The 18427-nt window shown below is 43.7% G+C and overlaps 1 long non-coding RNA gene across 1 annotated transcript; it reads left to right on the plus strand.

Annotated features, from left to right (window-relative positions):
* Positions 1–8957: 8957 nt before the first annotated feature.
* Positions 8958–15650, plus strand: LOC110366221 (uncharacterized). The gene is made up of 5 exons (XR_002426405.2): positions 8958–12376; positions 12476–12677; positions 13092–13211; positions 13856–14123; positions 14550–15650. It is a non-coding gene; the product is annotated as an uncharacterized LOC110366221 (long non-coding RNA).
* The last annotated feature ends 2777 nt before the right edge of the window (positions 15651–18427 follow it).

The following is an 18427-nucleotide window of genomic DNA, read 5'->3' on the forward strand; positions in this document are numbered from 1 at the left end:
ATCAGCTGCTTGCAAGTCCATTCTGTTTTTCCTTTTGTTTGTATTATTTTAACGGTGATTATAATGTACATATAATGAGAAAAGCAGCATCTTATAAACATATAAATTAATCTTAAGACCTTAAGCAGGATTAAGCAAGCTAAAAAAACCCCACCCTGAAATCCAGATGCATGGAATCACAGAAATCGGGTTTGTTAATGCTTTCCTAACTCTGAAGCCAATTAAAGCATTCATAGATGCGAAGGAAGCAGGGTTCATACTGGCACAGATTTCCTCTACCTTTTCTTAAAAATAGCTGCAACATTCAGTCCAATGTCTGTGTTATTAGAAGAAAGAATGTATTTTATTTTCATTCAAGGTAAGAAGAGGATAGAAAATGTTCTGGATGGGGATAACAAGTCTCCTGCCTCATTAGTGGGTCCAATGATCCTGCTAACAGTTGTGGACAGTGGAGGAGCTCAGTTTGAAATCTATCCATTAGAGGGCAATGCACTTTCCACAGTGATGCCCTGCAGACAGACCGCAGCAGCAGGAGCTTCAGGAGGGGGCACAGAGCAGGGCAGAAGTGATAGCCAAAGAGCAACCCCAAGAATTAGGTCTGTGATTTGGGTGGTGCCTGGAAGATGTGTTGAAGGATGTGTGGCAAAAGCAAACGCAGACAAATGGAGGGTAACGTGGAGCACCAGACCCCTGACAACATGTGGCTGGTGGAATCTGTGGGTTTGTCCTCAAAGGAGGGTAGGTCAAGAGGGTAATTCTTTACAGACCAGTTGTCACCACCAGCTGAGTGACCCTACATGCTCAGTATCCTTAGGCAATGACCAATGGGAACTCGGGGTTCAACTGATAACTGAGATTAATATCGGAAATGCCTTAAAAATTTGTGTTTGCAAGGGGAATCACCATCTGCCTCTAAAAGCTGCAAACGTGGTGGAAAGAAGTTAATATCTACCAATATCTACCAAAGTGTGCACATGATCTTTTTAGGGAGTGTGTTTGTCCTCCACTTTTTGCCCCCAAGGAAACTACTGAATTTGTTGTCTGAGGCAACCCCTAAGGCTTCCATTGAGGACAACAATTCCCCACCTCCTTCCCACAGTGCGGATGGGTCTGCTTCATTGGAGAATTTTCTGGGAACAGGCCCAAGGTCAGGGAATCGATCTCCTCTGGTACACCTGGAGACCCCCCCTGCCACCCATTCCAGGGTGGACACAGAGCCACAGCCCGGCTCAAGCCCCAGCAGATGACATTGACACTGTCCCTGCGAGCACCGTCCCTGACAGAGATTTTGCTGGAGCCTGCAGACCTGCTCGCAGTGGGCACATGGGATGTGGCCACGCTGTTTTTTCAGGAGAGTCTGTCCATGTGGGTGCCAGCATGGCCATGCCAGTTGGCAGGACAATCAGAGGATGGATGGCAGCCTGCTGTGGTCACTAATACAGGCACAGCCTCGGAAAGCGCTGGCTGGGAGCTGAGGAGCTGCACTGTGATTCTTGCTTACCGATCACCTTCTTATTGCAAAAAGCTTTGAGTGATGGTGCAGAAATTGTTCAGTGAAGAGAGAGTGAAGAAGGCTCTTGGATTTCACTGTGACTGCTGCTTTCGAGAGAAGAGTAATTTGTCTAATAGACAATCTGTCATCCTCCATTCGTGCTGAAAAAGTGAGGAGCTGCTGGAAACTAAGCACACATATGGTGACATGGCTCCATCATTAGCTTGGGTAGGAGACAAATCTCCCTGCATTGCTTTGGCATGCGGTATTGGAAACACTTATCTCTTGAGCCCGTGTTAAAGACTGGCCAAGACGGACCCTTCTTTCCACCTGCTTTGCCTCACAGGCTGTGTTGTCACCACACAGCCTCAATCAGTAAATAAATGTTTCTCATAACTCAAAGCAACTTATCCCTGGAAAAGTCAACTGGCTACACTGGGGACCTCTATGCAATATATTTGACAAAGCAAACCCCAATATATATATATATATGTACATATAAATCAACAATTCCAGCTCCCAGTGTAACTCCTCCCTGAACCAAACTACAGCTCTGTAAGCAGCTATATTTTAGACTGCAGAAATTGTCTTCTTGGTGGGTATGGTATTTCCCCCGCTTACTCCTTCTCTGCAGTATTTTTCTAATAGCTGTTTCCAAATGGAGCTCTTTCCTCTTATTGGGATTTCCTCAGGCTGCATTTGCAGGACCAAGGAGGGAGGGCAAGAACTATTTGTTACACTAATAATAATAATTAAATAACTACTAATTCAATTACCATGTCTAATAATGATAATAACTGTCTGCAAATTGTTCTTCCTGGGCCCTCCCTGCAGCAACAGAAATTTTATGATGACTCTTCCAAAGACGCCCAAGGTGTCCTGCATAAATTTTAATAGGAAGGGATGTCTGGGTCTTCCTGGCTGAAATGCTCATCCCACCAGCTTTGGGGTGGTGTAACTCTGACATCAGCAGAATTATTTGGATTTACAACTAGGAGCAGAGCCTATAAAACAGTGACACATACACCTGACTCACCCCGAGCCTTGCCACCTTTGTGTCAATATTTATTTCCAGCCCTTCTCACTTTCTGCTGGCATTCAGATGTATGGCCAGCCTCTGCTAAATATTTTGTTTTGCATGTAGCTGAAATAAGTTTATGTTAGGTGAGAAATGGTGGCATATATGAACACATGCCATCTACAAGTGTCTTTTGTGCTCTGCAGCGGGCGCCGACTCAGCTCCCCCCTCCAGCTGCAATCCCAGCTGAGGATGGGACTCAGGTGTGCAAAACTTTAAAAGGGTCACGGGATGCAGATCCCAAATGAGAAATGCCCCCTTTCCCAAAAGATGACCTTCTAGGATGGCTGATTGGCTGCTCTCTCTCTGCAGCCATCAGGTATTTACATCTGAGGTGGACCACAGGGAAGGTGTGAAGGCACAGGACCACTCTGGAAGCTAAATAATTTTCAGGACTAAGTGAATGATCCTTTTTGGAATAAAGGACCAGGCACAATATGGTAAAATAGCATCATCTTTACATGACTCCAATATTTCCCTCAGCTTCTCTTCTTTCCCAAAGCCCAGGACAGCACACTGCTTTGCTGGCTGCCTACAAAAACCAGATCTCAGGTTGTTGTCCCAATGCACAAACACACTGAGAGGTCCATGGAGCCAGCTAACTAAATAGTGGATGAATTTTTATTCCAGTGTTGCCGAGGTAGGTTTCTCTTTATGCTAATGCCTCATGCTTCAGGGTGTCACAGTGCACAGGAAGCACAAAATCATGCTTTATGAGTGTGACCTGTCTGCAGATTCGATATTACTTCCCTACGAATCCTACCTGCCACAGTCAGCTAGAGATCATAAATACACCCTTAATGCCACGATTAGCATACACTCTTGAAAGAAAATTGTGCTTGTAGCAAGAGTCTCCAAGGGCCAATATCAACAGAGAGACATTACAGAGCAGAAACTGAAGATCAGGGCTGAGCTTTCAAGTCCGTGCTCCCTCGCTAGGCAGCGTTCCCTGCAGAGATTATTCCTGCTTTTATCAAGAGCTGGCGATGCAAAAGGGCTGCACACCCTAACTCTGCTTTGACTTATGGTTAGACCATCTTTCTGGTGGGCAGTAAGCAATGCCAGACTTTCAGCTACCCGCCTCACTAAATCTGGCTGAATAATTATAATAAAACCCCAACCACCCAAACGTTTAACTTCATTTTTGTTCTTGCTCTTTTCCTTCGGTTTTCTAAGCTGCTCCTGGCAAAAAGGACCAGCTCTTTTGCCAGCTCTGATGAGATAGACTGACAGGGTTCCTGCGCAAACAAAGAAGGACAGATGAAGGAGACTGTTTAGAAAGCAAAGGTAACAAACAAGGCCTGCTCCTTTGATTTGCGTGTTCGCCTTATCAAAGCGGGGCTCCATCTTGCAGGGACCTGCACGCTTCTTTTCCTAGGAGTAGAAATAAGCTCTTGCTTAGAGGTTTGCAGCGGGGGTACAGTACATGGCAAACCCTCCCGAGCAGGCTTGAAAGAGGATGGGTCTGTCTCCTGCCTGCTCGAAGAAGCCTTTGATCTTACTGAGACTTCTAATGGGATCCAGTTGCAACCGTAATCATAAATAAGTGAAAAATATAAAATAGGTAACAAAAGCAGCATAAATGTGTTGCCACTTGAAGATTTCGAATTCCTCCCTTGCTCAGCATGTTTCACTGTAATAAATAGCAACAGCAGACCCGCTGAGGAGGAATACTGACATTTTTTGGTCACGGATTTGTGATGCAATGGGAATGCTGGGGGGCAGCAGGGACAAATTTTCACTTTATATTCTGCTCAAATGAGACAAAGATTACAGTTAGGAGTCAAGTACTATCAAATTATGTATTGAATTCTGTTGGGGTGGAGGGAGTATTTGCTCTTTTTTCCAGAAAAAAATATTGATTTTAAGGATGGCTTTGATATCAATTAGGCTCAACATGAGAGACAGGCAGTCACTTTGTATAGGGAATTTAATTAAAAGCTCTGTACTTAGTCAGAAGAGTGTTCTAAGGATAAAATTGTTTTCCCCCTTCGGGTCAATTTTCTGTTATGTTTGTATAATGCAATTAAAGAAGGACCCATGCCAAGCAATACTTATGTCTGGTATAAAGCTGTCCATGTGTAATGACTGTCTCTTCAGACTTCCAATAGATTAACAAGTGTTAGAATTATTTGTATTTTGTTGTCTTTTGTTTCATTGCTACAAGAACACATCCTTACAGGTGCGTACCTCTTATAAGGCTCTCTGAGGGCTGGTTAGGCACGAGCAAAGAACCAAAGGGTGATATTTCACAAAGCTCTTTCCTTCTGAAAAATTAGAAGTAGCAACTGACTTGACCTAGAGCAGTTCAAGTTCATAGGTGGTTACTAATGAGAAGTCCATGTCAGAGCTTGTAACTAAGATAAGTCTTTAACATAAGGGCATGAAAATGAGCAGCTTTTTGGGAAAGGGCTCTGAGTGGCACAAAGAATCCCAGAATCATAGAATACCAGGCTGGAAGGGACCACAGGGATCATCTGGTCCAACCTTTCTTGGTGAAAGCACAGTCTAGACAAGATGGCCCCACACCCTGTCCATCTAAATAATAGAAGTGTCCAATATTGGGGAATCCACCACTTGCCTGGGGAGATTATTCCAATAGTTGATTATTCTCATAGTGAAAAATTTCTGTCTTGTCTTCAATTGGAAACTCTGTAGGAGTAACTTGTACCCATTGCCCCTCATCTTTTCCATGTAACTCCTTGTAAAAAGGGGGTCTCCATCTTTGTGGTCACCCTTGAACTACTGTCTACCTGTCATCCTGGAGCTGAATCACTAGCATGTGTTAGATTAAAATCTTGCACAGAGTTGGATTTTAGCCCAAGACTCCCCATCGCTTCAGTGGGTTTCAGAGCATTGGTTGTATGGTTTTCCCTGCGAAGGAGTTTGGGAAGGATCACAGCAACCAGCTGGCAAGAGGCCAAACATGGGCTAGACCAGAGCTGGCCTTGGAGAATGCTGAGGTCTACAAGTGCTGCGGTCCTGTGACTTCTCCACAGCCTACTCTTGGCACTCTGAATATGAACAAATGCATTGTTCCCTTGACTTCCACAAATGGGAGTTTGTGGCTGTTGATGTGAGTCTGAATAAAGTTTTGAATACAACTTGTTTCCTTTTTGTACATTATATTCTGCCTTCAAAAAAATATATCCTTCACAGCCATTTTAAGTCCTAATTAGAGATGCAACAACTGACATTTAAGCCTGTCCAGGTGGGAAAGGACCTGCAGGGTCTCTGAAGCCTTTCTGATTTCCTAAGAAAATCATGGTCCACTGCCTTTTGTTTGTCATAGGATTGGAGGATACTCTACAACTCCAGGCTGTTTCTATTGTGCATGGAGGGCAGGATAGTCAAAAAACCTCAGCCCTGCTTTGGGCCTACTCCATTGAAGCTGGCTGTAGACCCTTCATCTGAGCAGAGTTAGAGCAACATTGCAGAATAACTGAGAATCCCAGCCATAACTTCAGAGGAAAAGTGCAAAGCCAAACACACACAGGAAAGAAGCCAAAAGAAATTGGCATTGTGGAGGATGATTCCTGCCTTATACATTGCAGTGGTGGGTACTAGGGAAAATAAATACATAAGACAGATATGTAAACAGTTAGGAGAGTTACAGAGACAGATACGCATGTACACTGGGTTGATGCCAAACCTGCTGAAGTCAATGAAAAGCCAAAGATGGATGTACCAGATGACTCCAGAACAGGTTTAGATAATGCAGGAGATGAGAGAAAAGACCCTGCTTGAAGTCAGTCTTTGGCATCGAGTAGCTGCTCAGACGACTTGAAACAGACTGCTGAGCCACTCACAACAATGCACAAATGTCTCTTTTATCTGCTTGTGCTCCTGCTGTAACATGTGAGGTCCTCACACGTCCTTCTAGTGAGGCAGAAAGCCCACATGAGGCTCCTACATCACTTCAACCCTCCCCAGCAGCATCCTCTGCAGATCCTCCATGCTGGGGAGGGTTACACTCAGATGGAGTTTATTCTGCATGATAAAGCTGGAATATATTTGCTCTGATGTAATTATCGTTTTACAGCAAGAGGCTGCAAATCGTTCAAAAGCACTCGGGCCTGGCTTCTCAACGATGCCTGAGATTTCAGGGGCAGATAGGTAACTAAACACCTTCAGAGTTGTTCATATCTCTTGTCTTCCTTTCCTCCTCTGTCAGGGATTTTCAGCCTGTGCTATACCAACCCCATTCCCCTGCTGTTGCAGCAGCAACAAGTTTCAGGACCCTTTGCACCCGTCAAAGAACGTATGGAGGCTGTGACCCCACATGAGGCCCCATGTTCCAAGTGATTTCTCACTTGAATGCCATATGGATATGCCAGCACATAGAGTCTTTTTTTTTTTTTCTTCCTATTTCCATCTGCTAAGAGGGAGCTAGAGTGTAGGGCTTTGCAAGCAGTAGATTAAAATGTTAAAAGCCTGAAAAAAAACCTGACGCTGTTCAGGGGACATAAAAATAATGTTGTTTATTGGATCTGATTTTTATGTTGTACACAAGGAAAATGGCTTTCATTCTCTCCTTGTACCCTGATCTGCAAACCCTTCAGTCTCGCAGAAGCAGTTGCCTCAGGGACACTCCTGGGCAAACACAATTCCTTTGATTTTAGTGGAGCCCTTCCAAACTTGGCCTTTTTGAGGGCTGAAATGTGGCTTCACTGGCTACCACCGATTTCCCTGGAACCACAAGCTGGCCTGTTGTCCTGACTACCCAGAATAACCTCAATTATAACCTCTCAATTATTGATATTTCGATATTTGCTTTTGGGTCCCACAAGCATGATTTGCACTCATTTATTTAACAAAAAATATGAAGTGGACAGCCTGGCACTACAGATTTATGCTTTCCCATTATAATATGGATCCTGCAGGAAGTTTAAGCTGTGGTTTGATGACACATCACTTATGGCTTTGGGGTCAAAGTGCTGGATCTAACAGATCACATGCAGCATTGGTCTGGTGGGGGCTTACTCGTAATTTAAAACCATTCACACATTCACCCCATATCAGGAATTGTATTGCCAGATACAATTGTCTTCCCATAACTGGGAGCATAATGTCTATCCTGTCCCATTCCTGCCAGTCCATGAAAGTGCAGATACGTGGTTGCTCAGAGTCAGGTCTGCAGAGGCGGCTGTTCTGGCATTGCAGAGACTTGACACTAGTCATCACGGATGAGAGGTTTTAAATTTGTGGCAGCAGAGTCCCCCTTCACAAGATGCACTTCCAGCATGTTGAGTTTCAAATATTTTGTAAAAGGAGAGGTGTGGGAGCAGAGGCAGAACCTGAAGGCATTTGCAGCTGTGCGCACTTAACTGGCCTTTGAAATGAAGGAAAGATGAGCAGATTCCTAATGACAGGCAATATGCTGCGTGAAAAAGTGTGACATGATCCACTGTGGCCCAGACTGCTCTGAAGAGTGAAGATGCCCATTACTTACTGGAAAGAACAGACTGATTTGCCTCATCATCATATGCAGTTAAGACAGCAAGAAGGAGGTTGCACAAGACAAAACAGACCAACACAGAAGGTCTCCCTTGTGGAATAAAGTTCAGCAATATAAATGGAGCGTTGTGTACAGGCTTTCAGTGCATTTTAGCTATGCCCTTCAATCAGAGAGCTAGCTACAAGGGAAAACATCTCATTACCAGTAATCTTAGGAGCTAGGAATTCCCCACGATGACCATCGAGCATTATGGGTTAGTACTGGCTGGCGTCTCAGCCACTGCAGGAAGAAGCACCAACAGCCTCATCAACCCCTTTGCAGTGGGACCTGTCCTACCCTTCCCATTGCCACTGGGCTAGCTCCTCACTGCTGAGCTCAGCTTTAGTCCAGCTGCACAGAAATGCTCCCTCACACATATGGTCCTAATCCCACTGATGAGGCAACCCATCCTTTTTGCTATTTAACTCCTCCACACATGCAGCTCCACAAACATTACCCTCTTAGTATGGGACTTCCCACACTGAAGGATGGATGTGCTGACACATGGATGCTCACAGCTTTCAGGTTGCACATTTACATCCATTTCACCCAAGACTCAAACCACTTCTGCTCCCTGAGCCTGAAGCATCATTAATTGAGGTACCTCCCTGTGGCAACTGGGAAGCCACCACTGCAAAGGGAAGTCCTATAATACTATTTTAAAAGGCACATTTCTACCAGACTCGTATGCTAGCCTGTATGTTGTGTCCCCTTTTTTTGGTATCCAATAAGAAATCCTGCAGAGACACTGATGGCCCCTGTCTTCAAATAGCATATCTCCCGCTGGCAGCAGTACCACATCCAGCATCCAGCAGAGCATCCCTCCCAAGCCCTGTACCCTCCATCTGTGGAGGGCTCAGCCCCAACAGCTCTGCTGCCACCCCGTTCAGGGTCACACCAACACCTCACCCCAATGCGAAGAACTGTGCTTGTCATATGGCTACGCAATTTTTTTATCCTCCAAGTCTGCAAGGACCATGTTGAGAAGCAGCAGCGGGGGTCTCCTCAGGCCCTGTCCAAGCCCACACAAGTCAATGAGTGTTCTCCCATTAAATTAGGTCCCCAAGGCAGATGCCTCAATGACTGATAACCTTGCAAATGCGTTACTTTCCTCTGCTGATTTCAGAAGGCCCAGTTAGCACAGTTATTTCAAAAGACACTGCTACAGGCATGATCTCAACATTTAATTACATAACATTTTAATAAGCACTTGAGAGCATTTGAATGCGTCTCCCCCCTTTCTGATTCTTCCAGGTTTGTTTCTCTTAAAAAAAATCAGCAAACACAGTGCAAACCAGGCTCTAGTTGTTTCCAGCTACTAAAGATTTCCTTAAATTTCCCCAATGAGTACAACCTCTCTGCATCAGACAGTTCCTCATTCATTTTGGGAAGATACTAGGAGGGAGAGAGAGGGGGAGAAGAAAAGACAGAGGAAAAAAAAACAGAGGCTTATGTTCCAAAGATCACTACAGGCCAAATATTCTCAGGCACCCTGGCTTTTACAGAGAAATCCTTAACAGTATAAAAATGGAAACACTTCAAAGATAAAATAAATAATTTAATAACAGTCTGCTTCTCCAAAGGGTTTTGAACAAGTTTTAGATTTGCCAGTGAATGTTCCCCTTAGGCAGTAGGCCAGTGGAAAAAAAGGCACAGTGTGCTTCTTCTTTCGTAAGATGTACTTTGTGTTATTTTATTTCTTGATAAGATTCAGAAACAAGTCTTTCCCCTTTAACCCTCCCTCCGAAAGCCAAAGATGGTGCAAATGCAAGTGATCTCTTACATACAGCACACACCAAAAAAGTTGTTGCAATAGATACAACCCCAGCCAGATTGCATCTTTTCCTTTCTGCTTGTTTCACTTACTGTCACATGCTGAGAAGCACCTCAAATACTACAGTTAGGTACGCTTAAAGAGAAGCCATTTCAAGACTTCAACTGCCTTCTGTGCAAGTAAGACTCTACAGTATTTATAGGCTTGTAAGGAAAATGCACTAGACTAAATCGTGGCATTAGTGGTTGTAACATTCTTGATAGGTCAAAGAGGCTGCTATTCTAGTAAAAAGCATTTATTTGGCAATCACATGAGCACTGGGAAGGATAGAGCTGCATTAATGTCTTCCTCAGATTGGCCTCTACATGCTACCTAGTTTTGTCTCAGTTTTTACACCCTTTCTTGTAATTACGGAGAAGGGGAAAAAAAGACAGGAGGCTGCTTTGTCATTTGTTGCTGGATATTGTGCTGGTTTTTACTTGTCTTTAATGAAAAACCTTGCTTTCAGGAATCCCAGGACCCTGAGATCTGTATCAAAGTATAGAGCAAGGAAACTTGCTGTTGGTACAGTAAGACCAGGTCAGGGAACTTCAAAAAAGCTGAATATACAGAAGTCCATGGGGCCTCATGGGATGCATCCATGAATACTTGAAGGACCTGCCCAATGGCACTGTGAAGCCACTCCCAATTATTTTTGAAAGGTCATGGCAACTGGGAATGATTCCTGAGAACTGGAAGAAAGCAAATGTCACTTTGGTCTTCAAGAAGGCCAAGAAGGAGGATCTGGGGAAGTACAGGCCAGTTAGCCTTACCTTGGTCCTTGGGATGATGATGGAGCAAATACTCCTGGAAGCCTTTCCCAAACACAGGAAGGACAAGAATGTGATTTGGAATAGTCAGCATGGAATTCTGAAGGGGAAATCATGCCTGACCAACCTGACAGCCTTTTACGACGAGGTGACTCGTTTGGCTGATGAGGGGAGAGCAGTGGATGTTGTTTATGTTCATTTTAACAAGGCTTATGACAGTATCTCTCACAACATCCTAGGTGATAAGATGAAGTACAAACTTCATAAGTGGACAGTGAGGTGGACTGCAAACTGGCTGAGCTGTTGAACTCAAAGCGTGAGCAGCAGCACAAAATGCAGATGGAGGACAGTCTCTAGTAGTGTACCCCAGGGGTCAACACAGAGGCTGGTACTCTTCAACACCTATATTCATTGCCTAGACAGAGTGACACTCTCAGAGGGACACTTTGCAGGTGATAAAAAACTGGGAGGAGTAGCTGTCATGCTGTCATTTAGAGGGACCTCAACAGGGTGAAGAAGTAGCCCAACAGGAATCTCATGAAGTTCTACAGGGGGAAATGCCAGCTTCTGCACCTAGGGAGGGACAACTCCATGCACCAGTACTGTCCAGCCAACTGTCTCAAAAGCATCTTTGCAGAAAAGGCTCAAGTGTCCAAGTCAAACATGAGCCAGCAACATGCTATTACAGCAAGGAAAGCCAACAGCTTCCTGACCTGCATTAGGAGGAGGGTCATCACCAGCATGTCAAGGGAGTTGATCCTTCACCTCTGTTTAGCACCAGTGACACATCTGGTGTGCTGGATCCTGTTCTGGCCTCCCCAGTACAAAATAACATGGGCATACTGGAGTGAGTCCATTGAAGGGTCAGAAAGACGATTAAGGAATTAGAGCATATGATGTTAGAGAAGAAGCTGCGAGAGCTTGGACTATTCAGTCTTAAGAAGAGAAGACTCAGGGGTATCTTAACAATGTGCATGTATACCTGATGGGGGGGGGTAAAGAACATGGAGCCACATTCCTCTCAGAGCTACCCAGTGACAGCACAAGAGGCAATGGCCATAAATCGGAATACAGATAATTCCATTTAAACTCAAAAATATCTTTTTGACAGCGAAGGTGGTCAAACACTGAAACAAGCTGCCCAGAGCATTTGTGGCCTCTCCTTTGGAGTTATTAAAATCCCATCTAGAATAGTCCCTGGGCAACCTGCTCTGAGCAGGGGGATTGGACTAGGTGTTCTCCAGAGGCATCTTACAGCCTCAGCTCCTCAATGATTCTGTGCTGGATGGGTGTACAATGCCTCTATCCATCACAGAGCACAACTCCACCACAGTGGATGCAGGGAGCTCTCTCACTAGAAGTGGACCAGCTGCTTCTGTGGTTTTGGGCGTTACAGGCTGTGGTACAGGCTCCAACAATGACAATAATAAAACCAGTCCTTTCCAATGATTTCACCACTTCTTTATTTTATTCTGTGGTTTTCCCATGTTATCCAAGCACAGATGCCCGTGATTGCTTTTCCTGCTCCATTATCCCTTCTGTGTTAACCTCCTCCCACCCAGCAGCTTTCCTTTACCACGGCATTCTCGGACAAATATGCGAAGTAAAATTTGCAAGCCGAATTATAATATACCCAAATTCAAGGTGGATATTTAGGTCCATACATTGGCCAAAGGAGTGAGAATGAGAAGACATCTGAGCACAAGCAATGAATGGTGAATAACAGGTAAGATATCTCCCACATAACCCTTCCTTCATTTACATTTGGATGGTCCACATGTTGAGTGTTATACACACTGACTTTGAACATGATTTTTGCAAATAGGATGATGACAACCACACATGGCGTCTGAGTCCTTTCTCAGGGATGTTAATATAGTGCAGGAGGACCTTCTTGCAGACAACCAGACCCACGGCACTGGAGCTGTCAGAGCAGGAGGCCCATGGGCTTCAGCAACAGCAGCTTTGGGAAGAAAGAGGCTGGATTGTGGCAAAAGGAAATGAGAGGACTGGACTAAGAAATTTGGGTAAGTGCTTGACCCTCCTGAACGAGCACAAATCAAGGTTTATTCTGTTGCCATCCAGTGAGCTATGTGGCTGTAAAACTGGTACGAGTGGAGAAACAGGCTCTACGTCTTGCTGACGTTGTGTCAGTGAAAAGCCTTCTGAGTAACTTCGTCTGTATCACAATAATATTTACTACCGTAACTGCTTCTTTTGACTTTTTTTATTCCTAGTTCACTTCAAGATGTTCTATACAGATACACAATATTACTTTTAATGTGCAAGATCACCCTCTGGTCAACATATCTTTCACCAGGGAGATTACATGCAGCTAAACTGGGGAATTTTCACTTCTCTCTTCCTGCCTCTTGCTTCCCACCAAGCATGGGATGTGCATGGAGATAACATACTGGGACCAATCCTTATCTCTCTTGCAGCCTTGGCATTGATCCGGATTTACATGGATGTAGCAGCGCAGAACTGAGCTTGCCGTCTGTCTCTTTTTCATGCACTCACATCACGATTCAGGATTTTGTTCTGACTTCAAAGCAAATGTGGTATGTAGATGAATATGCTCTACCTCAAAGGAAGTTGTCACCAGGCACACAAAGTGCTTCTTCTTTTATGATAAGTCATAATTTATCAAAGAAAATCAAATCAATTTGTTGGTAAAAGAAACATGCTTTTCATTAATTTAGACAATACCAAAGGTTTCAATGAGAAAGCAAGAGAAGGCTGTATTAATCAGACTTAGCATCTAACACTTAATGGGGAAGAGCACAAAGCTCAGCTGGAACATTTATTCTCTGAGGACCTCAGTCCTCAGATGGCAGCTTTGTCCCCTGGTGTCACTTACTCTTTCTGTCCATTTCCCTTTATAGTAGAAGAGCAGAGGTCTGCTGCTCCTTGCCCTACGAAGACTGATAGCCACATGCAGTGTATGTAAAGTGCTTCTACACCCCAGTGCAAGTAACTGCTCATGACATAGGCCATCAGGAAATTAGGGGGGTGTACACAGAGTAGACTCATCTCTGTCCCTGTGCTTTCCAAGGTGGTCTCCCTTGCCACAGGCACAAAAATGAAGGCAAATTTCTTAACATATCCTAGCAAACAGAAGTTGTCCCTCAAAGCTGGGCAAAGTTTTTCACTCACTTCCCAGTGTTCTGGATGCAGGGTTTTCATTAGTGACCTCTCTTTTCAGTTCAGAATCAAGGAACATTCCTCAAACACAAAACAAACAAAAAGCTGGAAGAAGAATAAGACAGATGACGCCGTCAAATGAAAGGAAGAGCAGAGCAGCATTCTACAGCTTGAATAGAAAAGTGATGGCTAAAATAGTCATGTCTAGTACACGTCCAGTACCGGGGCTGGATCCCAAGGGACATTGTGTGCAGACATACAATACAAAGATTGTTATGAACAAGGATTACTTCACCACCTCCTGCAGCCGCTTCAGAAGTGAGTTAAAGGTAAGACTTGAAAAATGCCTTGAAAAATTGTAGCTCATCTTAGGGCAAGAAGTAATATATTTATAAACTAACAGAACCGAAAGCACTGGAGCTGGAAGAAAGATACTGAGTCCCAGTCCCAGTGCAGGCTTGGGAAGAGTTTAACTATTTCTGACTTTTTTCAAACTTGTTCTTTAAACTCTTCAATAATGAAGATACTACATCTTCCCAGGGACAGATCAAGACAGGGATTGCCAAGAGGCATCATGGAGCAGACCCGCCTGTTTTGTTGCAGAAGAAGGGTATACACATGAAAGCCGTGTTGGCCTACCTGTCGTTAGGGCCCCAGACTGTCCAATTTACTAACACAGATGTAGCCTCCTTGTAACAAAGCCTTTTTATATTTGCAAGCAATCTTCTCACCTTTTTAGTACCATTTATTTGTAGTTCTAAGGGATCCTTCTCAAGATGGAGAGATTGGAAGACCAGAGCTGCACACTGTATAAAAGATGTGATCAAACACCTTCTCTTCGACATGCAATTTTTGGAAAGCTTTCATTTTCCTCTCAAGCGCTCCTATCTGAGACACCCGGTAAGTTGCTGGCAACACTGGACAGTATTGCTGGAATCTTGATAAGCTTAAATTTAACAACTGGGCACATTCTTGGGATCTCTGTAATTGAAAGAGTCTGGTTACAGCAAACAAAGAGAAGAAAGGATAATTTTCTCCGCTGGCATGGTTTTATGTCTTTATATTCTTGGTTGTTCCTTTTTGAAACTTAAATCAAATGAAATGTGCCCTTTCATGATGCATTTTTAACATGCTGATATAATTCCTTAAGTACAATATTCATGGCACCAAAACGCTCTTCGGCATTAATTACTGTGACAGCGACATAGACTTCTTTGTCAAATGCCTTTCCAGTTTAGCTGGTCAAGGCTCCTTTTAATCATTCATACTCTCTTCACAGTAATTCCTGCTAAGCTTGTGACGCAGCCTGAACCCACTGGACGGGCCAGGTTACATCATAGAAGAGCAGAAATACAAAACTCTTCAGGTCTGAAGCCTGCTTTGGAGACAGACACTATGCAAGAACCTTGTCAGGGTGAGCGCAAACCACATCCTTTCAAATTTGTTCTTGCTAATAAGAAGTAATAAGACCGGCTGTAATTTATGTGCACCAGTTGGTCATGATTTTCTTTATACAAACAGCCAACATATGCTTTCAGTCTAACATCACCTAGTTCAAAGAATACAATAAACCAGAACAAATGTCAAAGGACCACGAGCATCAGCTCAGCAAGTGTGTCTTGTGTGTAGCAGGAGGTGGCCATGCCAAGGTACCAATGACAGCCTCTTGCCACATAGGCAGAGATCTTGGAGATGCAGAGGGGAGGTGCGCGGAAGACGAGATGCTGTAATTTCAGCCAGAGCCTAGAGCAATCTCTCTCTCCTTCCATTATGGAATGATAATCACTACCATACAGTTCTTAAACTTTAGGCAGTAACAATAAGGCCAAGATCAGTTTTGTGCCAAGGTCACTTTTGTTTGTTTTTAAATGTGAGTGCACGTCTCCTCACTATTTTCCTTCTGTGAGACTGAGCCTGCTGATTACTTTTCACTTGACTGGGCTCAGGACTTCAGCCATTCACTTTTTGGTTTCCCAGTGCAAATTTCTAGTCTGCGATTACTTGTGGCACGTCTCCCTTCAGAAACATCCACATTTACACACAGCAATAATTATGTTTATATTCTTCCACCTCCTCTCTGGGCTTCAATTCAATGCTCAAGTCTTGCTTAAAGCAACAAACAAGTTGCAGATATGTTAAAAAGACCTTGAGGTTTTTGTTCTCCTCTTTCCTTGTGTTGATTTGCCTTCTGAAAATACTCGTCTCTTGATTTTCATCTTTCAAGATGTTTAGTGGCGTCTTCCAAATTGCCCTGTGTGAAGGTGGAAGGCATAATCTGAGTCTTATTAATGCTCAGATCTCTCAAAGGGGTCTCTCTCCCTTGGCTGAACTAGTTGATGTTTTAAGAGGCAGGCAGCACCCTGGGGCATAGCAGTGAGTACAGAGTGAAATTTCAGCATTGATGGATCTAAGGAGTAAGTAAACAACACATTGCCCAAATAACATGTGAAAACTCTATTTTCTTGGGCTTATCTTTGGCTGCACCACTGCAAAGCACTCTGAGCTCTGCAGCACAAATGCCAGGCAGCTCAGGAATAGTTACCAAGCACTTCCAGTGATGCCAGGGCCATCAACGTGAGAACAGTTTTAAGAGAAAAGTCTGGGTGTTGCTATGCCCACCATTTCAGACTCTGAACTAATAAGATCTTAAAGTTGCACTGAACTAGTCCTTCTGAGTGTAGTCAGAGTCATGCCAAAACAGTTTTGAGACAGAAATGAAGAATCATTCATAACATATGTTCACCTATTGCTCTTCAATCTCCACCCTTTCTTGTGTGCACCCTCTTTAAAATTTTTGTTCTTAAAATATATGATATGCACGCAGTTTACTAGATCAGCTCCTACCAACTGCACAATTATGATTCTGTATCATAAATACTGAAAACACAGAGTCAAAATATCAAATTTATTATTTACAGTGATGACTCTTGCACACCTCTTCCACCTTGCATTCTCTATATCCCTTCGTGCCATCCATCTTTGCCTCAAGAAGACAGAATAACAAAACATATGTAAACACAGGGTGTAAAAGTCAAAACCACTGAACAGCTTTTCAACAGTACTCTCCTTGCTCCAAGCTCAAACGCAACAAGGTCATTTGCAGTCCTCAAGCTTCTGAGATTATTTATGAAGCAGCAGCCACTACACTCATTGTACCTACTGCTCTCAATGGGACTCATCATTCAGAGCTGTTGAGCAGTTGGGAACAATTACAGAGGATAAACTGAATGAAATATGTGATGCTGTGAATGTGTCAAGATTTCGACCAGTGGAATTTACATACATGAATAAATATTGAATACTGTTTAGTAATGAGGCTCCTGCATAGCCTCTGTACTGGGCATCCTGCAATGTAAAAATAATTGCTACCTTTATTATCAGTCACCAGCTTTAACAGCAAACAAGAAGCAGCTTCAAGCCTGTGAAGCAAAGAGGGAATTAGGAGATGTATCTCCATTAGCTTGTGCAAACAGTAAAAGCTCCCTCTTAGCCTCTCTTTCAGTAGGGAGAATTAGTGGACTGTAGTTTTCTCTGTGGCTAAATTTAGATTATGATGAACAGAAATATGAGCATGTTGTAGATTAAGATAATTTCCCCCGAGTTGTTGTTGTAGAATTATTAAGACAAAGAAGACGAATTCCAAAAGTCAACTGAGCAAAGCTGTTATTCACGGAAGAGGACAGAACTCTAGACACACAGTGATTTCACAATCCTGGCTGGGGCCTCGAGGTTCAGAGAGGTTCATTTTCACCATGACTCGAGCCCCAAATAACTCTTTTGCTCAGCCAAACACTTCCTTGGCTCACTGGAACCTGGCTAAGTGTCCAGAGGGTATGAAGGCAACATCTGAACAAGAATCACCCAAATGTGTGCCAAGAAATGCACTAAAACTTTGCCCAAAGAGCATGCCATTTGCAAGACGGGAAACCTTGTGGAGTCTCTAAAGCTCCTGGCTTTTTGAAACGTAGCATTTTATCTACAGCTCCTCTTCCAAACCGAAGTGGCAATGGATCAATGGATCGCTTCTCATGTCAAGCTTTCCAATGAACACAAGTTTTCGTAACTCCTTCTGTCGCAAGGAAGGAAGGAGATGTATAATACCATATGAATGTGTTTGGTGTCCTAGCTCAGAGTGCTTCCCAGCAGTGTAAGCTTAGCAATAATAGGAATAAGATTAATATGTAAAAGAAAAGGACAAAAATGAATCAGAGAGAAGATTTTTATGATAAAGATCACATGGTCCCAGCTCAGGGCAGTATAATTATCCAGGGTAAGCTGGAGAGCTTTCCTGATATAAAAGCAGCCAGTCAGTGGTGGCCAAGAATGGGATTAAGCAAAATATCCAGTGGGCTGAAGATGGCTTGAAACCAGTTTCTGAAGGAGGTGTGGTCACTTAAAAAGGCAGGGAACTGCATTTGCTCTTTCTGAGTTCCTAGGATACCTTTTAAGCATTTGAAGGGGACTTCAGCACATGTATTAAGTCAAACACTTGTCTACATGTTGTCCTACATGTGGAGCTGTGGGTTCAGTTCAAGGCTCTGCCATGCATCTCCTGCACAATGAAGTGCAAGCTCATGCATTCAACTGGGACTTCAGGGAGCTACAGGGAAAATGATACAGTGCTTCTCCCACA

This window comes from Columba livia, chromosome 2, assembly GCF_036013475.1.
Source record: "Columba livia isolate bColLiv1 breed racing homer chromosome 2, bColLiv1.pat.W.v2, whole genome shotgun sequence".
Lineage (NCBI taxonomy): Eukaryota > Metazoa > Chordata > Aves > Columbiformes > Columbidae > Columba > Columba livia.